At 35.5% G+C, this 18,021-nt stretch overlaps 1 protein-coding gene across 1 annotated transcript in view; it reads right to left on the reverse strand.

The window, feature by feature from the left end:
* PDZRN4 (PDZ domain containing ring finger 4) overlaps positions 1 to 18,021 on the reverse strand; it is a 386,305-nt gene that overhangs the window by 259,257 nt on the left and 109,027 nt on the right. The gene's annotated exons all lie outside the window — the stretch shown is intronic.

Raw genomic sequence — 18,021 nt, forward strand, 5'->3', positions numbered from 1 at the left:
TAAAAACTTGTTTTATATATAAATGTTCACATACATATTGTTTTTATAATGTGAGAAATAAATAGAATAATATTTAAAGATGTATTTAAGAACTTCCTGGTACCTGCAAAATCCCATGCAGAGGAATGAAAGAAGAAAAATTAAATCATTTTTATTTAGACACAGGTTTTATTTAAGCAGTCATTCCATCATATTGAAAACATCCACTGTAACAAAAAATCCTATTCCACATATTATTGCAAGTATAGTTTTATAAATAAATGATTCATAGAAGGATACGAATGTTTATAATAGCTAAATACCTAGAATTCAAAAATAAATAAATAAATAAATTCAAAATAAATAAATCTAAGGATTTTTTTTAAGGGCCATGTAGCTAAACTTTTGGACCATGACTTTACAACATGCTTTCTGTTTCAGTTTAATAATATGTAATACATTAACCCAGGTTAATGTGTAATTTAGAGTATTATTTTAAAATTTTAGAAAATTAATATAAATCATATCTCTGTAAGAAATTTCACAGCCAGATTTATTAATAAAATGCAACTAGTGTTATCATTATTAAAATGTACAGAAAATGTTCAGACATTTTATAATTCATTACTAGAAAACAGAAATTTAAATGCTTAAACTATAGCATTTGCTACTATATTAGTGACATATTTTTTGGATACTATAAATAATTTTATGACTGATTTAAAGTATAATATGATTGCAAATTGTATGAAAATTTATCTTACTCATCTTATTCTACAGCTCTGTTATGATTACTTCTTGCTTTTATTTGCCTGAACAATACAATAAGAAGACCAATCTCTTCATCTGCCAAAAAATATTACTTTTTCATCTTCTGTTTATCTTGGAAGCATTCAATTTCAACAGCTTCATTGCTTTTGGACTTTATTCTATTTTATTGTTCTTTTATCATATGCTTTTTTAGATCCCTATCAAATTTAACTAAAGGTATTATGTAAATCAAGAAGGAGGTCAATATTTTCATATATTACTATGAAGTGAAAAATTTATATTTTTCAAATTGACTTTGATCTTTCATTCCAATAATAATAAAAAATTACTTTATTTAGATGTTTCCTTTAAGGCATACCCTATTCATAGAACATTGTTCCAGCATAGTCTTCCTGTCAATTTGAAGCTGCAACTGAGATGCTAACCTTGGGGGGTAAAGCAGAGGGCTTTATCCTGCTGGGCTTAAAAGAAATGAAATATTTTGATAACATCTGGAAAGTCCTAAAGAAAAGTAATGCAACCACTAATCTAGCCACCTTCATCACCAGTCAGACAGAATGGGATGGGGAAACACATCCCCTCATTGGATTGGCCTTATTGCCCTCTGTCATGTTTTTTTCATTATCCTAGCAGAGTAGTAGATAGATTTTTTTAAATGATTTTTTTCAAGATTTACAAGAAATAAAGAAAATAGGGAAGGAAGACAGAAGGAAGGAAGGAAGGAAGGGATCAGATTTGGGATTCCTTTAAATGAGGAAGTTTCCGATGACTTTATGAAAATTAGAGTTTACAAAGTTAATTTTATACAACATTTCATAATACGCTTATTATATAAAATGAGCTCCACCTATACTTTTGCAGTACTTTTCTAGTATGAGTTCTAAAACTGCCCAGTAGGCAATCCTCAGTCCAGCTATAAAAATTTTGAGGACATCTCAACATTGGTGGACTAGCCTCTGAGGTATAAGAGCCAATTTTAAATACATAAATTCTGATATACTTGTAGGGTAGAGAGACAGTTTCACTGGTTTATAAACATATCCACCTACATAAAATGAAACTGTAAGTTTTCCAACCAGAAATCTCAATATAATTATTCAAATTAGAAAGCTATAATAGTTCCAAAATATTCTTGGTGATGAAAGCAATTCTGTTCAAGGAAATTAAAGGCCTATTTGTCACATTTACACATATGATCACTATTTTATGTTTTTATTCTGAGGCGATATGAGATAGTCTATTTAAAATCCAGTGATTAAGACAGGTCCGATGCCATCTAAAAAACCAAAACCGAAATGAATAGGCAAACAAAGCAAAGGAGTAGATGCTGCTAGTGACCTGAATAAACAGATTACTATCATGAACACTGAAATTGACTTGGATTCCTATGGACTAAGGCAAAGGGGTTCATTTTGGGTTAGGTAGTTTTCATTTTCCCATAAAACAGTGTACAAAATCTGTCTATAGAAATAATCTGTTTCCTAGGGATAATGTCACAAAGGAGATTTCTATGTAAGGCTGTGTGTAAAGATCAATAAATCTGGGCAATGTTTTAAATTATGGTATTAAAAACAGATACAAAGATAGTGTTAATATGACTCTAAGATTAGAAGCAGAGAATACACCACTAAATCATAACTCAGTGACAGCATTTCTGTACTACAGGGGGAATGTGGTCCAGGCACACTGCTTTCTGATAACTGACCTAATTTAGTAAGAAAGCAGATGGAAAACTCAAACACTGGGGAAAATTCATTGTTTATCTACTTAGTTAAGCATCTGTGACACAAAAAGTAGACCCTTTGTTTTTAAAAGGTGCATATGAGGGATTTTTGTTTATTATTTATTTTCCTTTAAATCCACCACTAGGTTTTCCAGTATGAGAAAAATTTTAGAAACTCATGCTGAAAAGTGAAGAAGATTTTACTTTATACTAAAATGTTTCAGAGGTATGATTATTCAAACCCATAAATGTTGTAATATATAATTATATTTTATTATAGAAGTCATATATATTTATTGCAGAAATGCCAGAAAATGCAAACAGAAAAAAAAAAATTACACATATCTGCATCACCTAGAAATAACTGGTGTTAGTTTTTTGGTGTGATTTCTTCTTGACCTTTTTATAGTTATACAACTATTTATTCAAATGAATTTTACCCATGTAGTCTAATGAATTTTAATTCACAGATTGTCATTCAAAGGGAGAGATGAGATTTCTCCTTTGTATTGCCACATCCTAATTTACTCAATGCAACGTTCACATGTTCAGTCCTTTAAAACCATACTGAGTTAACTATCTCACTGTTGGCATCTGTTTGTCTCTGATTGCAAGACAGCCTGAGGTCAACTGGAAATAGCATGCCTCCCTTCTGACCAGGGGCCCAGGGGCCCCACATTCAGTTATAGGTCACTGCAAGGAAGGCAAGGAGTGATAAGAAGACACCTCAAGGCAATGCAAATGGTATTTTTCCCTCCCTTCCAACAGCATCCCAGATAACAAAGCTTTTCCTGAATCTTTAAGGTATAAAACTGATAACCATAACTGACTTCTCAGCAGCAAGGAATCCAAACATTTATTGATAGAATGAAAAAAGTGAAATCTATTTAGTCAGCACACATCATGAGAGATGCAATGATAATAATATACAGTGTCAACAATGCATCTAATTTTGCTCCAGTGACACATCTAAGGAAACTGGTAGCATCCATATAGGTCTGGGAGTCCAACAGCACCCTCAGAAACCCCTCCAAGCCACAGAAAATGAGAAGTGGTATGGCAAGACCACCAGCGAGTTACCTGGAACACAGCCAAGGCCCTCATGCTGAAACTCTGTTCTCTCCACGTCAGGCCCCAGGTGGGACCGTGCTGAAGATGGATAACAGCAGGCACCGGGACAGCAGCTGTACAGCAGGGCAGCTGCAAGCCCTGGGGGCAGGCTAAATGCCTCAAGATGTGCAGAAGCACAGCCTACAGCCATGCTGCACAGCTGCCACCACTGGGAAGCAACAGGAGGGGGCCAACCTGTGACAAGCAGCAGAGATGGAGTGGCTCTTTTTGCAGAAAAGGGTAGGGCAACCATAAGATTAAAAAGCAGGGGGCAGGCAATAAACTTCTGCAAATGAACCACAGGGTTGCAGGTGAGATGAATAGTTTTTTACCTCTGTGACTATTTAGTAATGACTTTCAGCCTCGGTCTCATTATGTGAATGAACCAAGATGTCCTAGCTGAGAAAAAAAACAAAACGGGAACTTAAACTCCGGCTGATTGTATAGAATTGGTGGGCTGATCATTCACGGCAGGGTCTGTGTGCTTGTGAGCTTTGGCTTTCAGTGGAAGGAGGAGAGAGATCGCTGCTAAGGTACTGGGGAGAGAGAGTGGATGTGGCATTACGGAGGTGCGGTGGCTGATTTGCGGGGGTGCCTCTGGAGCAAGCAGTTTGTGCGGAATAATGAGGAAGGGACTGTAGTCATATGAAGCTGTGAGACTGTGGCCACACACTGAGAACCCAGGCCCCCAGTGACCCGGCTCATCACAGAGTGGTCATGGGCATCCTTCTCTCCCAGCCTCTGCAGGCCTGTCCACCTGGCAGCTTAGCACCCAGGGCATTGGTTATTACAGCCACTGCTGGAGGCAGTTCTACAGTTCCGTGTTCTACGTCAGTTCTACAGAGGGAATCAAAGGCAGCTGGAGCAGCAGAACATGAATAAACCTTCCGAAATCCCTCTGCAGACTCTCAGAATGGACTAGGAAGACTTTGAAGGGAGGTCGAAAATCCTGTTGTTGGAAGTGTCATAATTTAGGCGTTAATGTGATCATGGTCTCATTTGCACTAGTGAGGCCTGGGGCATTCAAGTTACATGTAAAAATTCATATGCTTGATCTAGGTTACAACTGTTCTGAAAAATTAATTATGTAGCATACATGATCGGATCCAACCTACATCCTCACACGAAGAAATTAATATTTTTTCTAGAAGCAATATGCAAGGAACTTCACATGCACCTTTCTTTTGAATCATTGCAACAAGCCACTTTCCAAACTATCTAAGAATGACCATTAGTATCACTGAAATAAGTTTCAAAGAGATAATGATCTATCAAACATCACACAATTATAAGGAATAGATTCAGCACAAGAAGAAACTTCTAGTGCTAAATTTCTCCCACTTGTTTTTCAACCCCCAATTATTTTTGTAATTCTCAAACAGACTTGGGAGGGGAGGTGATGGCGAAAATCATCAGAATCTGGGTGTGCTCAGTTTGAAAAAGCATAACCAATATATCTGCTGTTATCATCACATCAACTACAGAAAGCACAGCTTGATACAAACACTTTTGACTGGTGGGGCCCATGGATGGTGGGCCCATGGCTGGGGAGTCCCCACATCTCACCACCCTGACTTATCACAAGGACACACACATGCAGGAGCTCAACGGGGACACTGCAATGTTAACTTTTATTTGTCTCTGGGTGCTAGGATTGTGGCTCACTTTTATTTTCTTCTTTGTTTCCCCAATTTTCCACAATAAACATGCATCATTTCTAATCATAAAAATGGTTATTAAGTGTTGAGTTGATTTTTAAGCATAATGCATTATTATAATATGGAAATGATTTTGATTGAGTAGTCAGAGAAGGTAGCAAATAGAATTATATATAGGTAATTACATAAACATGTCCATAGGAAAAAGAATGAAGGAAAATACACTAAATCCCATCTCATTTTGATTGCCTTCTGAAATCTGCCCCCAATACCCAAATCTAGGTAATAATAAACCACGTAAACAACAAAGTTTTCTAGCAGTTATATTCTCTCTTGAGGTCTTTAAATGTGATGTTCAAAAAAAGAAATTTCATAAAAAATACACGAATGAATAAACCACATATTGTTTAATGGATACAGCAGAGAGAAGAATGAAGAGCTACACATGCCTTCTTGGGGGATATCATGATCACCTGTCTGTGGTTTTTTTCAACTTTACAAACCTACCTGAACGCTTTGTACTACCTGCTAGATTCTTTTCCCACATTTGGATAAATCAGTGGTTGAAAACAGGAAACATGATTGAAAATCATTCTGACAGTGAGTCACTATCCTGATGTTAATGTGTTCAATTCTCTCAGTGTCCCAGTGTGTGCAGGTGGAAAACAGTGGAGAAGTTGGAGCCCAGACCCTGTGTATAACTGGTCAAAAGTGTCACACTGAAAACACTGGAAAAAAATCTTTTATTAGCACTCCAGGGACACCATTCATTATAATTTATAATTATCCATTATGGTAATTTATAATATTGAGCAAAATTTGAGTTAAAATAATTCCCACAGGGCTTTTTGTTTGTTTTGCTTGGCTTTGTTTTGCTTCTCTCAGGGAAAATCTCATGATGACTAATTTTATATGTTAACTTTGCTAGCCATGGTTCCCAGATATTTCTTCAAACACCAGTCTAGGTATTTCTGTGAAGGTATTTTTAGAGGAACTTACCACTTAAATCAGTATGCTTTGAGTAGAGCAGATTACTCTCCATCATGTGGTGGACCTTATCCATTCAGTTGAAGACCTTAAGAGAAAACAGACTGACTTTCCCTGAGGAAGAGTAATTCTGTCTCCAGGCTGACTTCTGACCGGAGCTGCAACATCAACTCTTCCCTGTATCTCCAGCATGGTGGCCTGCTCTGCAGATTGTGAGCTTGCCGTCCCCAAAACTGCATTAGTCAACACCTTAAAATAAATTTCCCTCACTTTATGTATTTCTAGATAGATAAAGCACTATGTATTTACCTTTATATATGGGTGTGTATGTAAATATATATGCACACACATAATATTAGTTCTGATTCTCTGGAGAATCCTAATGCACCACCCTCTCCCCTCCAAAAAGGGCAAGTGACATTGGGTACTGATGATTAAAAGCTCTTCCACCATTGTACACAGGCTGCTGCACCTGCTTTAGCCCTTGCATGCTGCATAGGAAAGCAGTTACAGAAAGCCTAAAAGAGTCAATGAGGTGAGACCAGGGTTTTTGGCAGCGAATTAGACAAACTTTAATGAATGACTGGAAGTACTAGAATTTAAAGTGATATTACCAAACTTAGAATAAGATTTCAATTTCTTTTATAAAAGCTAATTGGACTAAATTGTTTATAAGTACTAATGACTTAGAGCATTAGTGATCTTATAAGCCATGCAAATATAGGTACTCTTGTGATTCAACCACTTTTACTGATGCCATGTATTAGAATACTCTTGAAATTGATATTTTTATTACTTTCATAAGTTATAATCAATATTTAGTTACAGTATAGCCTTGTAGGGAATTCACTATTTTGGACTATCGGAGATATATATATACACACATATAGATATAGATATATAAATGCTTCCTGTATTATTTCCTTATTGTGAATATTACTCATACAATGAAAGCACTATTTCAACTATTAAGAAAGAAAAAGCAGATCCTCTTATTCATTGCTTCCCTAACTTGATTTTAATATATGCTTTGCTTTTCCCAAGATTACTTATTCTATTCATATTGACATGTCCTCTAAACCAGAGAGGTCAATAAATGAAAGACAGAAACATTATAATAATGGGTTACAATCACTAGGTATGAATATTGGGAGGAAGAGAGAGAGAGTATTCAAATCTGAGCCAACAGCTTTCCTATAAAAAAGGAAAATGGGTTACAGTTCTATCAGTTTTAGGGTTCCAAGAAAGAAAATACGTTATTTTGAGACTCATTTCTGAAGGATTTGCCTCTCTCCCTGGACGCCTCACCCTGCCTCACTTCATCAGTCACATGCTGTCTAGACCAGATTCAAGGTTCACTCTGAAAAGATTACCTCCACAGGGTCACTGGGAGTGAAGGTGGGGGCAGAAGCTTTCAGACTGGAGAATGGAGCTTTGATTTATATCAGGTTGCAAATTTAGGTTCTAACCAGGACCTTTCTATCATTCTAATCTGAAAAGCAAAAGGGACAACAAAATAATGCAATGCAATTTAAATGAGTACAATAAATTAGTATAAAGGCAGTGCAATTTACCTAAATAGTACTTACATGGTTCCAGAATAATTACTGTACTTTACAGCCACTGCATAGTACTGTTATAAATCCTATCACAAGATGATCCTGAATTTTACCAGTGTTACAAACTTATTCATATCAAAACTTTATTTACAATTTATTAAAGAACAGTACAAGATATATAGTTCTATACTAACCAAGATTCAAAGTTAAACCATAATGAAAACAAATAATATTGACATCTTTATGGTTATATTTATTTCATTGTTTATATTTTACTTCAAACAAGGGGTTTTAGTATTCATTTGCTCCCATACCTTTCATATACATCTTCGTTTAATTCAAAGGTCAAATGCCAGTGGTGTGGATCAAAGCTTTATAATATAATAAACAAGAGTGGAAAGAAATCAAATGTCATTTGGCTTTTTCAGTATGGTGATCATGGCAGTAGAAAGAATAAACTAAACAGAATTTTATATACTGGTTGGCAGAGGAGGTTTTCATTGTTATGAAGTAGGCATGTAAGAGAACAAGGACAAGTAGAGTTCATAAAATGTCACTTCACAATGAAATATCTGCTCACTCATTTCCTGTAAGTTTGGCTTCATGAGCTTTCAAATTGAAAATATGGATAATATAACAAAGTGGAATTCAGGAACAGTAAAAAATGCAAATAGACAAATTCCTCTGAATGCTCAGGAATACAGCTTTGGCTTAGTGCACACCACTGTATACCAAGCAAATGGAATCACCAAGAGTCACAGTTTCTCTCATGTGACTTCTGCCTGCATGAGCTACCACTCACACAGTTTTCATTCATTTGTTTTCATGAATATCTGAACTCCAAAATCTCAAGAAGGACTTTATTCTTTTTCAGAAGACTTAAACTGGACATGTACCATATGAAACTTAGATAAAAATTGAAAAAAAAAAAAGCACAGTGAATAGTCTGGGTGTCTCAATATTGTGAGAATATGAATGGGAAATATAAAAACAAAAGCAATCCTGCTCAAAGAAAAATAAATAACCAAAACTAGACAATGATGAACCAAATAATAAACGCAACCTCTACAAAGCACAACTTTACAGCTACACAAAACTTCCAGTCTTCCCCCAACGTTTCACATTCTTTCTGACATCTAAATTTCTATTCATGCATGCAATGCCTTCTTCCTATTGCAATATTCCTACTCAACATTCAAGACTCAGTCAAAATGCAATCTATTTGGTGAAGACTCCTGACTCCTCCAGAAATAGTCACTTCCTTGACTATGTTACCACAGCATATTCTACAGCCTCAATTTGTACTATTTATGCTGCATTGCAATTTTTGAAGTCTTTGTTCTTTGATCACCTCTATGATAAGGACTGTGAACTATTCTTGATATCATGAGCATTGTAGAGAAAGCCTAATATTTAGCTGACCCTCAATGAATGACAAAGGGAGGGAGGGAAAAATACCGGGTTGGAGGATCAGAACCTTAACTTGCCATGATGATAAGCCAAACTCAACTTCCTAGGGATTGTCTATGAAAAGGAATTGATAGTGTCTGGGCTACGAGAAGAGAAGGATACTAAGAGAATACAATTACTTCTTATAAGTTATCATGACCTAAAAGTTGTTCATACTTATTTAATTATAATAAAACCTGAATTCATTTCTAGGATTTGCCTGATTTCTAGAGCCTTCAAATTATTAAGAATAGGTGGTGATTTCCAGGGCAAGAAGTAATATGTGGCTTCAAAGGATTTATTTTTTTTAACCAATAAGGGTAAACAAGGATTTATCTTCTAATATAAAGACAAACTATATTGGCAGCCCCTTACTCTCAGTTTATACACACAGACACACACAAACACAGCTTCAGCTGTCCTTCAACACTTTTCTCTTCAAAGACGACCAAAATTTAGAGGATAGAGGTGGTAGAATAAAAGTAAAGGAGCGGTTCAAGACCATTCATTGTGTCAAAATTCACTAAATGTTCACTTTGTATCAAGCAATGAAAAGTCATTATAACACTTCCATCAGCTCTGCCTCTGAGATGCAGCTAGTCTAGTGGAGAGACAGGCTTATGACAAGTTAACACAGCAGCATGACAGACGCCGTGGCTGACGTCCATACATAGGGCACAGTGAGGAAGTGTCCATTCTCTTGGGAAGTCAGGGAAGGCATCTCAAAAGAGGTGCCTGTTAGTGAAGATTGAAAAGTAGGTTATTAGAGCAGCTAGGGAGAGTGAAAGGGAGAGGGCCTTCTCCACACAGGGGGCAAATGAGCAAAGGTGCAGCAGAGTCAATGTCCCACATGGGTCTTGCCAGCACTGAGAGTCCACTGGAGATAAACAGGGACTGTCAGCGAGAGAAACCCATGAGTTTGAACATGGCCTAAAGCAGTAAGGTACACTTTAATTTGAACGAGAAAATAATTAAAGAATATTTTCAATTTATAAAGATTATTTTGGTGCTAGGGGGATTGGCGAAGGTAGAAAACTGGAGTTGGGAAGAAAAATTTTGAATCTTTTACTATAGATGAAGACTGGTGATGGAGAAAAACTAATGCAATGGCACAGTGGGATTGAGGAGGAAAGGACAGATTTAAGAAAGGTGTAGGAGTTAGTATTGAATATGAGATGGGGGATGTACCAGGCAGTTCAGGATTGGGATTCTTAGTCGACAGGACGATTTCCACCTTTCTGGTTTGGAAAGGAGTATGAATGATGCACTGGTCCACAGAGATGGATAACACAGGGGGAGGGAAGGGTCTGGAAAGAAGGTGGTAAGTTTCATTTTTAATAGCCTGAGTTTATGTTGCTTATGGGGCATCCAGTTGGAGATGCCTGGTGGACTGTCAGAATTCCTACATATAACACTAAGAAGGGCAGTGTGACTTGGCAATAATGGACACTGGAATTGGCTGCAGGAGTCAGTGAAATGGCCCAAGAACAGAATACCGAGAAAGAAGAAAAGAAGGAGGTCACATGCCCAGCCTTAGGGACAGAGTATGTAGAGGTGAGCAAAGTATTTCCAGGCAGGGAGATGAAGACACTACAAGACCTGGATTTATTAAAAGAATAAACTCAACATTTGCCAAGCTCTAAGTGTAGTGGAATGATTTTGGAAGTCTCTTCTTGCTACAGAGATACTTAAAATGTGTAATTTTTTTTCTTTCCCTTAAAAGCATTTTGGCAAAGAGGGAAGGCTGCTGATGTGAAAATAGTAAAAAAAATTAAAAACAATTAACGAAATATAATGATCATGAAGACATTTTGAACAAAATGAAATGCACTGTACAAATGTATTTAAAGTGATGCTATTTAAGTTTCCGTATTCGGACGTAGTAGAAAAAGAACCCTAATGCTGATTGAGAGAAATATAATTTTAGCATCGGGAGTAACCCAAGCTTTCCTCTCACTCAGCTGTCTGGGAGCTTTAAAAAGTACTATGCCAAATCAGTGGAAGTGAATGTCTTTTTTAAAAATAAAAACTACTGTTTTTTTTCCAAATCAAACATTTTATATGAACTATGTTGAAAAGAAATTGCAATAACTTTTTATGAAGCTAAGCATTTCTTTGTAATGAATGTAGTACTTTTCTAATATGTTTTCTTTTAAGAGTCACTCTATACCTATCAAGTGTGTGTCAAAGGTGCACATTTTTATACCAGATACAAAATTTATTTCTGTTTCTACAGTACATCAGTAACCCATATAGCAGTCAATGATTCATACATATTCTTAAATATGAATCAGCTGAATTTTGACATTTTATGAAGACATTTTGTGTTCTGTAAGAGTAGGCAGTAAATTGGGAAGTTATGTCCCTGAAGTACTAATGACTTAATTTATCATTCTAATTTTTCCACAATGAAACCCAATATTTCAGTCTTAAAATTCTTGAATGAAGTAGTTCTCAACCGAGGATACATATCAAAACTGCCTTGTAGACCTTTAAAATTACAGATATTCAGGCTTACCTAAACTTACTGAAGCCAGATGTGTATGCCTATGTCCCAAAAATTCCAGGACATGACATCATCCCAGCCCATTCTGAACTCCTATAATGTCTGTGTATTGCTAATTATCTTTCATAGGCAAGGGTATAATTTCCCCACTTAAGACTTTAAAACGAATGTTGTTTATTTTTTAAATCCCTTATTGCTGTGTCATAGACATCAGGCTCAACAGACATATATATCATATATATGTATAGATAGAGATATAGATATATAGACTGATATGATTTTTCAAAGAGTTATTGAAACTAAATTAAGCTATATAATTATGTGGTAACACAGTATTAGTTTCAGAGAAAGTTCATATAACATCCTAAAATGTCGACAAGCATATTCAAATTGTTTGATGCTTTCATCTATTTTTGATGATTCAGTGCAATAAGAAAATTTGCAGATGTATGAAAAAGATTTTTTAAATAGTTGTTATATGTGCTGAAGTAAATATGTTATTAGCAGGAGGCCTAATTTACATTCTAGATCAGAGAAAGCTGGTAGTAGAACTTTCATATGCTCATGAGATTCAACTCTTAGATCTATATATTTCCCTTAATCCTACATGAAATTTACGAACATCCAAACAAACTCTTTTATGTTTGTTAGAACCACTTGCCCTAAATGTAAATGGTTTCCAAGGTAAAGTTACTAAAGAGCGTGATAGAATATTTGTAAGAATTTGTCTCATGAATAAAATATTATAACATGGTAGTGCTTTAGAAATAGGATACCATGTGAAAAAAAAAAAAAGGTAGTCTTTGCTTTTTAATAGAGCTTTCCTTTTATCTTAAGATATTTTGTCCTTCATCCTCAAGAACAACAATTGACACTGATTACTTAGCAACGGTATAAAGCCTGGCCTGGTCAAGCTGTGATAATGGAACCATCAATGAAGTTATAACATCCTTGAGTCCAGAGGATACTGTTTGCAAATGTAACTATTAATATGATCCAAGCTAAATCCTCTTGCAAATCTGGAAGGGTTAAGAGTAACTGAATAGAGCTCTTTACTACAGTAAGTCACAAGGTGAAGAGAAAGGAGGATGAGGTTAAGAGCGAGACAGGATCTTTAAAAAATTCTACATATCGTTAACATGCAAAACCTATCACTTTTTTGTTTTAATCTCCAGATGAACACTTATGATGTGCAAATTTTAATGACACTTCAAATACACACACACACACACACACATACACACACACGCACACACAAATGTACATGTAAGTTCCTCAGAGTTTCTCAAATAGTGAAGAGAAAGAGCTTACTTTTTCTAACTTCAATCATGTTGGATATTGTAATTTTTGTTTTCATTTTTGTCAGTCTGTTAAACAATAACTTGAATTACCTTGATCATTAGTATGAAGTATTAAAAAAATTTTTTTACCATTATTCAGTATTACCTGATGCTAGCTGTGGCCCATTCTCTATTGGATTGTTTAACTTTTTCCTATTTATTTATATCAGCTATTTGCATATTAGAACCATTAACTTTATCTTTTATTTATAATGCAAACAGTTCCTTTCAGTTATATTTTTAACTTTAATTTTTCTTATATTTACTGCTATGTACAGTAGATTTGTGGTATGTGTGTGATTTCAATAGTGTTTTAGCAGGAGGGGAAACAGAGAAACTTCATGGCTTTCCTTAGCCATCTCGAGTAGGAAGCAAAACACCCAAGTGCTTTTTCCAAAACACAAAACTGATCATGTCACCTCTCTACTGTGTCCATGACAAAGTCTAGTCTCTCAGTTTACCACATGTGTCCAACACTTCTCCAGCCTCTCCTCTCCTCCTAAGTTCTTTGCAGACCTCCAAACTAGCCAGGCTCTTTCACCCCCTTTGCCTTGAAATGTGCTGTTCTTGCTCAACTGCAATGCTCTGCTCTTTTCTGTCCACCTGGTAGTCATATTCTCATGCTGCAGGGCTTGCCCATGAAAGACGCTTACGAAGTATGTTATGCAGCATGTAGTCACGCAGCATGTTTATGAAGTCTCCTCTAACTGCTCCCAGCCAAAGTGAAAGAGTGTATTGTGCAGTCTGTACCTTGTGCACTCCTCTATTGTTGCACTCACTACTCTCTACTGAAATGACTGGTTTGCTTGTATCTCTCATTCATTAGTCATTGAAGTTACTCAGGAAAAGGGCCATATCCTATTAATTTTTACATCGCTAGCATTTGACAGAATATCCCTATAGCACGCATTCTCAATGAGGTGAACATCACCTTCAAGGTGCCAAGACTTGTTTCTTGGGAAGGAGCTGAAAAAAGCTTAGTTCTTAGAACAATTTGTGGCCCTCCAAAGGGTTAGAATGCAAAACAGACATACAGTATATCTTAGGTATTAAAATTTAGTGGGAAGAGAGCAATGAGGAGAAAGAAAAAGTCTGCAAAGTCTCCTTAGGTGAAGTGATAATGAAAACAAGTTTGAGAAATATTGTCTTGAAATAAGCACTTAATCAAGGTCTATTTTTAGTTTTCGGTAGACATTTTTGAAAAAGAAGGAAGGAATGAGTTAATTCAAACTCTTGTTCTGACACTTATTATTTGGGTAACTGCATAAGTCACTTAACTCCTTTTGATCTAATATTTATCATACAAGGCTGGTGAAAGATTAAAGCACATAACATATATGAAAACATTTTGCGAACTCAAAAGTATGTAAACAGTATACTCTTCCACACTTTAAGACTATCTACCACAAGAATGCCTTTCCTCACCTTCTCTACTCAGCGAACTCCCATTTATCTCTTAAGACAGAACTTTTTGGGTTTTGTGAAGGATTTCCTGACCTCTTAAGTAAAAACTGCTGTAGTCTAATAACATCATTATAGGTCTGTGCTCCTTACCTACAGAATGAGATTTTTGGGCTCAGAGTTCATGTCTTATTCATAGTAGATACTAAAACAATAATCAAATGAATTGTAAAAGCTGACGTCAGGCACTTTCATGTCTGTGATAAATAGCCTCTCCAGTTCTCCTGTCATTGCTATATGGAATGACAATGAAGAACCTGCCACCTAACATATCCAGAATTCTGAGCTTATTCAGATCTTAGCCAATTTGGAAGATCAAAAACATATACTTGAAGGAAACCTGCCTCTGGTGGACATGTGGTACCCTAGATGCATGCCACAGGTCTACAGTAACCTTTTCAATCAAATGTTCCCAAACTGTCAGTATTAGCATTATTTTCAAGTAAACAGGATGATGAGACATGGCTCCTCCAACATTCAAATAAAATATGATATATTGAGTGATTAACTAGATCAAGCCCTGTGGACACCTCGTTGAATGTGAGATTACCAGAGGAAAATGCACAGTTCTTCAATATTTTTATTTATAAACAGAATTTTTGTCATTGGATGTATGTAGCCTTTGTCTCATGTAGAGATGCAAAAGTTTCAGAATATGTTTTGTGGATAAAGAAAACTTCTGGGAAGCCCTTAGGCATGAGATCACACGTGACTGTGATCAAATCATAGGCCAGCAGGAAATGCCCCTTAGGCACTTAGCACATAGGACTCTGGAGAGCTTTCTCTAAAAATCTCCTTTGTAGCAATGCCACATCATATTTTGCCAAGGGCATGGTCTGCCTGGTGGTTTTACTGATTTACTGGCCAACACTGACAACATTACGAAAATAGAAAACTTGTAACAATAATTATAACTGCCATAGAGGTTTCCCTGAAGACCATCTTTATCCTGCCATGAGATGATGGGCTTCTAGTAGATAATTCTTCAGATCATGTGTGTCACAGCTCGCTGACTCTGTCAGTACTAGAACCAGTATTACCAACTACTTATAGCTTTTATATTGTCAACAATCAAAATTATATGTAGTATCCTGGTCCACATAAATAAACCTAGGCTTATGATGAACTCAGGCCAGGACTAAAATAGCATCACCTTGAACAGAAAAATTTATCATATATTCTCAACATGTGACTTGCCTTTTAGGAGCCACATGTAGGTTCACTTGAATTAGCTGCATCTGATGTCATTCATTATGGATGGGGGAAGGGGTGTGAAATGAACAGTTGATAAACTAAAAGTTATAAAAGACTATAGACAGAAAACATTTCTGCAAGGCTGTGATGTCACACTGAATAAATGGAGAATTTTTAACTACATAAAGGAACTTTTTCTGAAACCCATGGTGCAAAAGTCAGCATGAATGAAAAAGATTTAACTTCCTTTCAGGATTATGAATCGGATTCTATAAAAATCCACTACCTAGAGAACAATTTAAGTGTCTATGAGAGGTATGTAGAGATCATGTGGCTCTCAATAGCATGCTTACATCTTTAATCCCGTACATCCTCACATCTTTTTTAAAAATTCGGCACACAAACCATCCTCAAAATATTACTTCATGTTGTACTTTGAAACTGGGATATTCACCCTTTCCCTTGGATATATGTTGATGAACAGAATACACAAAAACCCACAAAAACAATATTGAGTATCTTTTGGAGTGGACAATCATACTTTGGGAAGTGGTGAATGTGGATACTATTTTAATATTAAAATATAGAATAATGTAGGAATATAAAACTTACATGAATTTTTAAGATTAAACAAGAAACTTCAAAGAAATGTCATGCTTGAGGTCATTTCTAATAGTCCAAGCAAAATATATATGCATGTGCATATATACACACATATGAATATGTACACACATATATACACACATATGCATACACATGTATATACACACACATACACAAAAACTTACAGACATGTGTATATATTATACAAAACATCCTATAAATTTTATAATCAAAAAAAGAGGAGAAAAGATTACTGAACAGATACTGTATTACAAACTTATTCTGGATCTTTTAAAGATCATTATCTCAAATAATGACACCAACAAATTTGAAAATGAATATTAGATCACTTTTAGAGAAGAAACATGTGAGATTTAAGAATCTTGAACAACTTGCCTGACATGACATGACTAAAAATTGTGAAGGTTTGATTTCAAATCTAGAATTGTGAGACTCTAAAACGAATCCTGGGCTCTTTCCACCCACATTTTGGTGTTAGGACTCCTAATACCTAAACTCTGTTAACCACTCTCTGACCTTATTTTCTCTTGCTATGCTGCAGTGACAAAGAAAAAAAGTTGTTTGGTAACCATCATTTATAGAACAGCTGTTATATGTAGCACTATTGTTTATTTGGGTTATAATAGTATGACTAACTAAAATAAGCCCCCGAATTAAGTGAGATATTAAAAACTTCTGAATTATGCACAGAAAAGCATAGAACCCTAATAATGTGATTTCGTTTTTCTATAAAGATGATATCCTTACATCTTTTCCTTATATCCTTATATTTTATACAAGATGGCAAAGTCTGTACATAGTCGTATTTCACTTGTATCATATCTCAAAAAGAAACAACAATCCTCATCATGGCAATAATGGAGTTATTCCACTGTTGAATAAAATAACAAAGGAAATTCTTCAAATATTGAAGATTTGGGGAAAGCTAAATATATTAAATATGAAACACTAAAAATCCTCACAGAGGGTACCTGGAAGACAACACAGAATATTCTGATGGGTGTGATGTCTGTTTATATTTCCTTTCTCATCATTTCTGCCTTTTTTCCCCTTTGAAATCAAACACATAGGCAAATGTTCACAATACCCTCAGAGATATATGAGTTTGAGGGATATTTTCCAGCAATCATCTATAAGCTAATAACTGTCAAAAGACAGAGATGATATCAAAAATAAGGTCAACATTTAGAATTGGAAACAAAAATAATCTATACTGATAAGAAATTCCTCTTCCAGATAATCCAATATTTTAAAAATAACAACAACCCCTTTCACCTTGGTGGCTTTCCTGCAGATAAACAGAAGCCATAACACAGAACTCCCATTTTGATAACCTTGATCTCTTGAGTCTACTGGCATTTCAAGTTCTGGGTCTAGAAAGACATATTTATTTTCCCTGAAGCTTTCCATAAAGCACAACGAATTCTTAGAAGATATAATAGCTCTGATAGATCACAAAGTTATACTGTAAAACTACATGAAGTTTTCATAATGATCTCTGTGTATAGCTGACCAGTATGTGAAAGGCCCTTGGGATATTTGACAAATATCTTACGGATATAACAGGGAGAGCTCTTGAGGTTTTTATTTCCTTAATGTACACATATCCTGAGGCCAAATGAATATCTTTATTAGAGGCCATTTCTCAAAGAAGAGATAA

This window comes from Propithecus coquereli, unplaced genomic scaffold (assembly GCF_000956105.1).
Source record: "Propithecus coquereli isolate 6110/MARCELLA unplaced genomic scaffold, Pcoq_1.0 Scaffold13, whole genome shotgun sequence".
NCBI lineage: Eukaryota > Metazoa > Chordata > Mammalia > Primates > Indriidae > Propithecus > Propithecus coquereli.